This window comes from Adiantum capillus-veneris, chromosome 20 (genome assembly GCF_014529385.1).
Source record: "Adiantum capillus-veneris isolate H3 chromosome 20, ASM1452938v2, whole genome shotgun sequence".
Lineage (NCBI taxonomy): Eukaryota > Viridiplantae > Streptophyta > Polypodiopsida > Polypodiales > Pteridaceae > Adiantum > Adiantum capillus-veneris.
The window spans coordinates 21352295-21362292 of NC_140950.1; the positions used below are offsets into that span (position 1 = coordinate 21352295).

At 42.3% G+C, this 9998-nt stretch overlaps 1 pseudogene; it reads left to right on the forward strand.

The window, feature by feature from the left end:
• Window positions 1-5401: 5401 nt before the first annotated feature.
• Window positions 5402-6392, forward strand: LOC147432220 (uncharacterized; annotated as a pseudogene).
• The last annotated feature ends 3606 nt before the right edge of the window (window positions 6393-9998 follow it).

Sequence of the window (9998 nt, forward strand, 5' to 3'; positions counted from 1 at the left end):
GGATGAATTGTGGTGCGATGAGGAGAAAAGTGCACGGATGTGGGCCGACGAGTGCTTGACAAAGCCACCGATGACTCCATCATGGTGTGGCCGACTATGTGGACGGAGGATAACCGAGGCCATGGATGCGTTGATGGAACAACGTGGGCTGATGCTCCGAGTATGTGGGCGAGGACTCACATGTATGTAAAGCACAAAGTGGATGACATCATTGCTAATGACAATGTGACATGGCCAATGGAGGTTGGGTGCACCGACGGGACCGACTACGTCAAGGGAGGATAATTCAGGGGTCATCCGTGCAAGTCTTCGAGGATGGGATGATCGGGTTGATAGGGCTGGACAGGTGACCGGGTGCTTACAGCACGGATTAGACGATGCCATCGTCAACTACACCGTGATGAAGCCGATCAAGGCTGAGAGTGTCGACGGAGCCGATGGGCCATGCAGGTCGAGGGTGATGGGGCCGCGTGGGTTGATGCGTGAGCCATGCGAGGATCAAAGAGTGCATGAAGAATGGAGCACCGCCGACTTCATTGTGATGGGGCCGATAGCATCGAGGAGGCCGACGGGTCATGCATGGGTACGATGATCGGACGGCATGGGAGGATGGGTGAGCCAACACGCCGAGTGTGTTGAAGAGGGTTGACGGGTGAATGAAGAACAAAGCGGACAACGCATGGCCGATGACACCATGACGGGGCCGGTAGCGTCGACGGGTCCACGTGTTATAAATAGAAGGATGGCCATGATAATTTTGGGGGTGAAGAAATGGAGTTAAAACCCATCCCTGCAAATTCATGTGGCCATCCAATATGGTTTGGGTGGTTCCGAACCATACTATACGCTAAAATGGATTGTACAAGCCATACGATCCATTTTACCGCATAGTATGGGCCTTGACCACTCATGGTAGTTTGGATGGCTATGAAACATTACACGGGTTGAGAAATAGCACTCACCTCAACCCGTGAAAAGTTTTGTGGCCATCCGATATCATTTAGGAAGTCCCGATACATAATATGCGCTAATAAATGGCTATAGCAGCCATACGAATCATTCTAGCACATAATATGGGCCTTGATCGTCCAAACCATATTTGATCCATGTGAAACTTTGCATGGATGTGGAAATGATTCTCACCCCGACACGTACAAAGTCTCGTGGCCATCCGAAATGATTTGGGTGGTCCCGACTCATATTATGCCCTAAAACAGGTTGTATGATCCATACAGCCATACGAACCATTTTAGCTCGTAGTATGGGCCTTGATGGCCCAAACCATATGTGATCCATGTGAAACTTTTCACAAATGTGGAAATGGGTCTCACCCCCACATGTGCAAAGTATCACGGCCATCCGATATGGTTTGGGTGGTCCCGACTCATATTATGCCTTATAATGGGTCATATGAGCCATACAACCCATTTTAGTGCCGCATAGTTCGGGCCTTGACAACCTATACCATACTGGATGGATGTAAAAATTTGCACGCATGGTTAATTTGTGCTCAATCCCACGCATGAAAATTTTCAAAGCCATCCAATATGGTTTGGACAGTCCCGACCCATACTATGCGCTAAAATGGGCCATATGTCTCATACAACCCATTTTAGCGCATAGTAAGGGCCTTGACCGCCTATACCATATCAGATGGCTGTGAAACTATATGAATAGAGGAATGACACTCATCCCCACATGTGCAAAGTCTTTTTTTCATCCAATATAGTTTCTACGGTCCCGAACAATTCTATGTGCTAAAATGAGCCACATGGCTCATACGACCCATTTTAGCACATAGTACGATCCTTGACCACTCATACCATATCGGATGGTTGTGCAATCTTGTAGGGATTAGATAATGGTTCTCACCTTCACCCATGAAAAGTCTTGTGGCCATCCAATATGGTTTGGCGAGTCTCGAACCATATGCGGTAAAACAGACCGTATGGTTCATACGACCCATTTTAGCACATAGTATGGGTCTTGAATGCCCATACCAATTTAGATGGTTGTGTAAATTTACAGGGGTGGGAAAATGGTGCTCATCCCCACCCATGCAATCTCTCCTCGCCATCTAATATAGTTTGAGTGATCAAGGACCATACTATGCCCTAAAATAGGTTGTATGAGCCATATGGTCCATTTTAGTGCATAGTATGGACCCTGATCACCCAAATCATATCAAATGACTGTGAAACTTTGCACGTGTGGGAAAATGGTACTCACCTTCAGAGGTGCAAAGTCTCTTTGCCATCCAATATGGTTTGAGTGGTCTCGATGCATACTATGCGGTGTAAACCGTAAACCCTGAACGTGGAACCGTAAACCTTAAACCATGAACCCAATACCTTTAACTTTGAACTCTCAACCTAAATCCTTATCCCCAACTCTAACCATATACCCTAAATACTAAGACCTAAACCATAAACCTTGAAACACAAACCCTCAACCCTAAACCCTAAATTCTATTAGTCATCAAATGACTTTGTAAACATAGTGAGAACCACGTACATAATCCTCAATTTGTGGGACGTAGCTGACATGATTAGTGTATAGAGGCGACATCTGATTTTCAATCTCCTGATAAACACACATGATCCCAATCTATACAATGCAACACTCAATTTTATGTTAGACAACAAAAGCTAGTCATCACATCAACAAAAAATCATGATAGTTCACTAAGCTACCACACTCCAAATTGCACCAAACTTATAGGATAAGTAGATAAAGTCTAGACGCACATGCCTAGGGTCTCAATTTCACTTTTGACCACTTCAAAAGTAAACCATTATTACCAATAGGGGAGATTTGACTTAGACCATTTTGGTCTAGAATGCACCTAGAAGCTAGCTTAGCTTTGATACCCCCATACCCCTTCTATAGATAAAATCCAATTTTTATGCTTAAATTTTGAGTTATGAGCTACTATAGCAACATGATTAGTGACAAAAAAATTCACAAAAATGTCTCAAGAGACTTGTGCTATTACATAGAGATTTCACTAATAGACACCTAGAGACAAATGACACTCCAAAAATACATTCCACAAGGGAAATCTGAGAACCAGAAGATAGAAGGGATTTACATAATGCTCAAAGACAATGATGTATGATTCACTATCCAAAAACTTAAAGGGTTTTTATAAAGCTTGGATTTTAAACCTTAGCCAAGATCAAGAGATAGTGATTTGACTCAGACTTGCGATAAAATAAAATAGGAGATCACATCTAGGTAATAGACATTTAAAATGGGTGTATGCATGATAAGGGTGTACCCACTTTCACTAGTTGCCCCCACCAAGACAACCAAGAAAAAGGCTCTTTTTTGACATTCCTACGTACATTTGACTTGCTTGCACTTACTTTGAAGAGGCAAGATTTGGTAGCCACACAAAGCACATAGTTGCAAACACAATGGAAAGCTCTATTCTTCATTTTTTCACATCTACATGGTAATTATATTGTGCAAGGACTAATCTGGTTCAGCCTGTCACACCTTGTCACAGTATTGTGACCTTGATGAAGAAATACATATAACTTTTTATGGGCTTTTTTTTCTTTACTTACCCTCTTGCACATGAAATGTCACTTGGCAAGCAATTTAACTTGAGTTATTGATAATTTTTTGGATCTTTGTATAATTAATATTCAATTTTATTTGTTGCAATTTTCTATTTACGAAAACCTAATTTTTTAACACTAGATATCTAATGATGTAATTTTGCAAGATCCAACGGTGATCATTTGATAGATTATGACCCGGGGAATGTGACCATGCAAAAAAGTTTCAACTTCAACGGTTTTTTTTTTAAAGATCTACCGTAGAAAATAACAAAGATTGCTTAGAGAGCCTTGATATAGTTTATTTTTAAAATCTAATAAACAATGTACATTGCCACTCATTTTGATTTTCATATATGTCATTTCTCTTAGTGTAAGGTCCTCATAGAAAAAAAAATGAGTCAATTTGAGTAAGAGAAAGTCACGTTTTAATTGTTTTAATTTTTTTAACTTGTGCCATTCACTTGAGGTATGCTTCGTTAGGTTTGGTAAATACTAAACCTAGAAATTTTGACACTTGTCAGCCAACCATGGCTTGGTTCTACTTTCTGAATCCTAGTTGACTAGTCCACCTCATACAACGAGGTCGCCATGTCACCAAAGGTCCATGTCATCACCCCATATTCTCACCTTCCATATCACCACAGTCAACACTTTGGCCATCTCACCTTCGAGATCACCATAGTCAACACTTTGACCATAACACTTGGCTTGCCATGTCACTCTAATTGCCAACTCATCCACCACCCTCCACTGCCACCTTGCATGCCACTTCACCTTAAGTGACATGTCATCCACCACCTCACATGCCACGTGGAAGTATTGCTTGCATGGCTTGCCACATCACATTGCCACCTTGCCAACTCATCAAGTCGTTTTTTGCCACCTAATCATTACATGTCACCATTTTGACACGTCATTCTATGACATGGCAAATGAGAGGATCCCATCCGTCACCTCATATTTCTACCTATGCATTCCATGTCATCAATCATCCACATCAGCTTGCCACATGGATGGCAATGTCATTCATGCATGGCCACCTCAATAACCATATCATTTTTTATTTCTATTTTAAAAATAATGTAAATAAATTAAAAATCAAGATATCTCAACCTAATTATTTACGTGGTATTTTAAAATATATATATATATTTTTTTTTATGTAGTTTTTTATTTTTTTAAAGTGTAAATTAATAATAAATTTCTATTTATTTGAAATATCATTGGACCACAAAAAGAAATATTTTTTAAAAATACCTTTTTGTTTACTTATTCACACGACTTTGGGACCTTCTGTATCGATACAAGCCGCACGTAGCTCGCGGTGAAAAAACATCCACCACGCTCCTTGATCATACCGCGGCCCGGGAGGGAGATTACCGTAGTCGGTGCCTTGGCCCAGAACACAGTGCGCCATCACTCATTGCCTATCGAGCCCTGCTGGCCACCCCGAGCGAGTTGAGCCCCGCGAGACCTAAAAACGGCCCAAAAGTAGCCCGTCGGTGGAAGGTAGCCTTGGCACTCGTCGAGGGGTGGCGGCTACATCCCAACGTCACAAGAGGGGTGTGGGGAACTCGTCGCCTCACCTCACCCATCCTTTTCTCTGCGGTCCACTCCATTCCTGTCTCAACTGAGCACCACTATCTTATAGTTATACACAATCCAGTGCGGGCTGACAAACCCCCCAGGAACCATGACCTAGTGACCCACGGGCCAACAAACGGGGAAACCCCCTTCTTGGGGGACGGCCGCAAGAGAAGGTTTCTATGAAAGGATAGGATGGTCTAGTGCGAACGACACGTCCATCGATGACACCCGATGCGCTAACGTGAATGGTAGTGGTGCGACGAGGAGCAAAGTGCACGGATGAGGGCCAACAGATGCTTGACGGAGCCACCGACCACTCCATCATGATGTGGCCGACTATGTGGACAGAGGATAACCGAGAGCACGGACGCATTGATGGAACAGCGTGGGTCGATTGTTGGGGATTGATGCTCCGAGTATGTGGGTGAGGTATGACATGTATGTAAAGCACAACGCGAATGACATCATTGCCGCTGACAACGTGAGAGGGCCGATCGAGGTCAGGTGCATCAACGGGGCCGACTACGTCAAGGGAGGACAATCGAGGCGTCATCTGTGCAAGTCTTTGAGGATGGGATGGATCGGGTCGATAGGGGTGGATAGGTGAATCGGTGGTTAAGGCACGGAGTAGACGACGCCACCGTCACAACTGCACCGTGATGGAGCCGATCAAGGCCAATAGCACCTACGGAGCCGACGAACCACGCAGATCGAGGGTGATGGGGCCGCATGGGTGGACATGTGAGCCATGTGAGGATCAAAGAGTGCATGAATAACGGACCACTGTTGACTTCATTGTGATGGGGCCGATAGCATGGACAAGGTCGATGGGCCGTGCACGGGTGCGACAATGGGACGCCATGGGCTGATGGGTGAGCCAACACGATGGGTGTGCTGAAGAGGTTCGATGGGTGCGTGCAGAACGAAGCGGACAATGCCATGGCCGATGACACTATGACGGGGCCGGTAGCGTCGACGGGTCCACCTGTGTTATAACTAGAAGGAAGCCACCATAATTTTTAGGGTTGAAGAAATGGAGTTAAAACCCATCCGTGCAAAGTCATGTGGCCATCCGATATGGTTTGGGTGGTTCCGAACCATACTGTACGCGAAAATGGATTTTTCAAGCCATACGATCCATTTTACCGCATAGTATGGGCCTTGACCACTCATAGTAGTTTGGATGGCTATGGAACTTTGCACGGGTTGAGAAATAGCGCTCACCTCAACCCATGAAAAGGTTTGTGGCCATCCGATATCATTTGGGAGGTTCCGATACATAATATACGCTAAAATTGGACATATGAGCCATACGAATCATTTTAGCACATAATATGGGCCTTGATCGCCCAAACGATATTTGATCCATTTGAAACTTTGTACGGATGTGATTATGGTTCTCACCCCCACATGTGCAAAGTCTCACGGCCATCCGATATGGTCTGGGTAGTTTCAAGTCATATTATGCCATAAAATGGGTCGTATGAGCCATACGAACCATTTTATCACATAGTATGGGACTTGGTCGCCCAAACCATATTTGATCCATGTGATTTTGCACGAATGTGGGAGCCAAGTGTTATGGTCAAAGTGTTGACTGTGGTGATATGGAAGGTGAGATGGGGTGATGACATGGACCATTGGTGACATGGTGGCCTCCTTGTATGAGGTGGACTAGTCAACTAGGATTGGCAGAGTAGAACCAAGCCATGGTTGGTTGACAAGTGTCCAAATGTCTAGGTTTAGTATTTGCCAAACCTTACGAGGCATACCTCAAGTGAATGGTGCAAGTGAAAAAATTTGAAACAATGAAAACATGTCTTTCTCTTACTCAAATTGACTCAATTGTTTTCTATGAGGACCTTACACTAAGAGAAATGACATATATGAAAATCAAAATGAGTGGCAATGTACATTGTTTATTAGATTTTTAAAATAAACCATATCAAGAGTCTCTAAGAAATCTTTGTTATTTTCTATGGTAGATCTTTAAAAAATAAATCGTTGAAGTTTAAATTTTTTTGCATGGTCACATTCCTTGGGTCATAATCTATCAAATGATCACCGTTGGATCTTGCAAAATTACATCATTAGATATCTAGTGTTAGAAAATTAGCTTTTCGTAAATAGAAATTGTAACAAATAAAATTGAATATTAATTATACAAAGATCCAAAAATTTATCAATAAATCAAGTTAAATTGCTTGCCAAGTGACATTTCATGTGCAAGAGGGTAAGTAAAGAAGAAAAACCCATAAAAAAGTTATATGTATTTCTTCATCAGGTCACAATGCTGTGACAAGGTGTGACAGGTTGAACCAGATTAGTCCTTGCACAATAAAATTACCATGTAGATGTGAAAAAATGAAGAATAGATCTTTCCATTGTGTTTGCAACTATGTCCTTTGTGTGGCTACCAAATCTTGCCTCTTCAAAGTACAAGCAAGTCAAGTGTACGTAGGAATGTCAAAAAAGAGGTTGTTTCTTGGCTGTCTTGGTGGGGGCAACTGTTGAAAGTGGGTACACCTTATCATGCATACACCCATTTTAAATGTCTCTTACCTAGATGTGATCTCCTATTTCATTTTACCACAAGTCTAAGTAAAATCACTATCTCTTGATCTTGGCTAAGGTTTAAAATCCAAGTTTGTTAAAAACCCTTTAGGTTTTTGGATAATGAATCATACATCGATGTCTTTGAGCATTGTGTAATTCCCCTCTCTCTTCTGATTCTCAGATCTCCCTTGTGGAATGTATATTTGGAGTGTCATTTGTCTCTAGGTGTCTATTCTTGAAATCTCTATGTAATAGCACAAGTCTCTTGAGACAATTTTGTGTAATTTTCTTTCACTAATCATGTTGCTAGAGTAGCTCATAAGTCAAGATTTAAGCTTAAAAATTGGATTTTATCTATAGAAGGGGTATGGGGGTATCAAAGCTAAGCTTTTGGGTGCATTCTAGACCAAAATGGTCTAAGTCAAATCTCCCCTATTGGTAATATTGTTTTACTTTTGAAGTGGTCAAAAGTGAAATTGAGACCCTAGGCATGTGCGTCTAGACTTTATCTACTTATCCTATAAGTTTGGTGCAATTTGGACTGTGGTAGCTTAGTGAACTATCATGATTTTTTGTTGATGTGATGACTAGCTTTTGTTGTCTAACATAAAATTGAGTGTTGCATTGTATAGATCGGGATCGTGTGTGTTTATCAAGAGACTGACAATCTCTTGTAGCCTCTATACACTAATCATGTCATCTACATCCGACAAATTGAGGATTATGTACGTGGTTCTCACTATGTTTACAAAGTTATTTGATGACTAATAGGGTTTAGGGTTGAGGGTTTGTGTTTCAAGGTTTAAGGTTTAAAGTTTATGGTTTAGGGTTTAGTATTTAGGGTAAATGGTTAAATTTTAGGGATAAGTATGTAGGTTGAGAGTTCAAAGTTATAGGTATTGGGTTCATGGTTTAAGGTTTACGATTCCATGTTCAAGGTTTAGGGTTTACACTGCATAGTATGGATCGAGACCACTCAAACCATATTGGATGGCGACGAGACTTTCATCTCTGAAGGTGAGTACCATTTTCCCACCCGTGAAAAGTTACACAGTCATTTGATATGGTTTGGGTGATTAAGGTCCATACTATGCGCTAAAATGGACCATATGGTTCATACAACCTATTTTAGGGCATAGTATGGACCTTGATCACCCAAACTATATTAGATGGCCAGGAGAGATTGCATGGGTGGGGGTGAGCACCACTGTCCCACCCCTAAAAATTTGCACAACCATCCAAATTTGTATGGGCATTCAAAACACATACTATGTGCTAAAATGGGTCGTATGAGCCATACGGTCTGTTCTGGCACATAGTATGGTTCGAGACTAGCCAAACCATATTGGATGGCCACAAGACTTTTCACGGGTGGAGGTGAGAACCATTATCTAATCCCTACAAGATTGCACAACCATCCGATATGGTATGAGTGGTCAAGGCTCGTACTATGTGCTAAAATGGGTCGTATGAGCCATGTGGCTCATTTTAGCACATAGTATTGTTCGGGAGCCATACGGTCTGTTCTGGCACATAGTATGGTTCGAGACTAGCCAAACCATATTGGATGGCCACAAGACTTTTCACGGGTGGAGGTGAGAACCATTATCTAATCCCTACAAGATTGCACAACCATCCGATATGGTATGAGTGGTCAAGGCTCGTACTATGTGCTAAAATGGGTCGTATGAGCCATGTGGCTCATTTTAGCACATAGTATTGTTCGGGACCGCACAAACTATATTGGATGAAAAAAAGACTTTGCACGGGTGGGGATGAGTGTCATTCCTCTATTCATATAGTTTCACAGCTATTTGATATGGTATAGGCAGTCAAGGCCCTTACTATGCGCTAAAATGGGTTGTATGAGACATATGGCCCATTTCAGCGCATAGTATGGGTTGGGACTGTCCAAACCATATTGGATGGCTTTGAAAATTTTCATGGGTGGGATTGAGCACAAATTACCCATGCATGTAAATTTTTACATCCATCCAGTATGGTATAGGCTGGCAAAGCCCGAACTATGCGGCACTAAAATGGGTTGTATGGCTCATATGACCCATTACAAGGCATAATATGAGTCGGGACCACCCAAACCATATCGGATGGCTGTGATAATTTTCACATGTGGGGGTGAGAACCAATTCCACATTTGTGCAAAGTTTCACATGGATCACATATGGTTTGGGCTATCAAGGCCCATACTACGAGCTAAAATGGTTCGTATGGCTGTATGGATCATACAACCCATTTTAGGGCATAATATGAGTCGGGACGACCCAA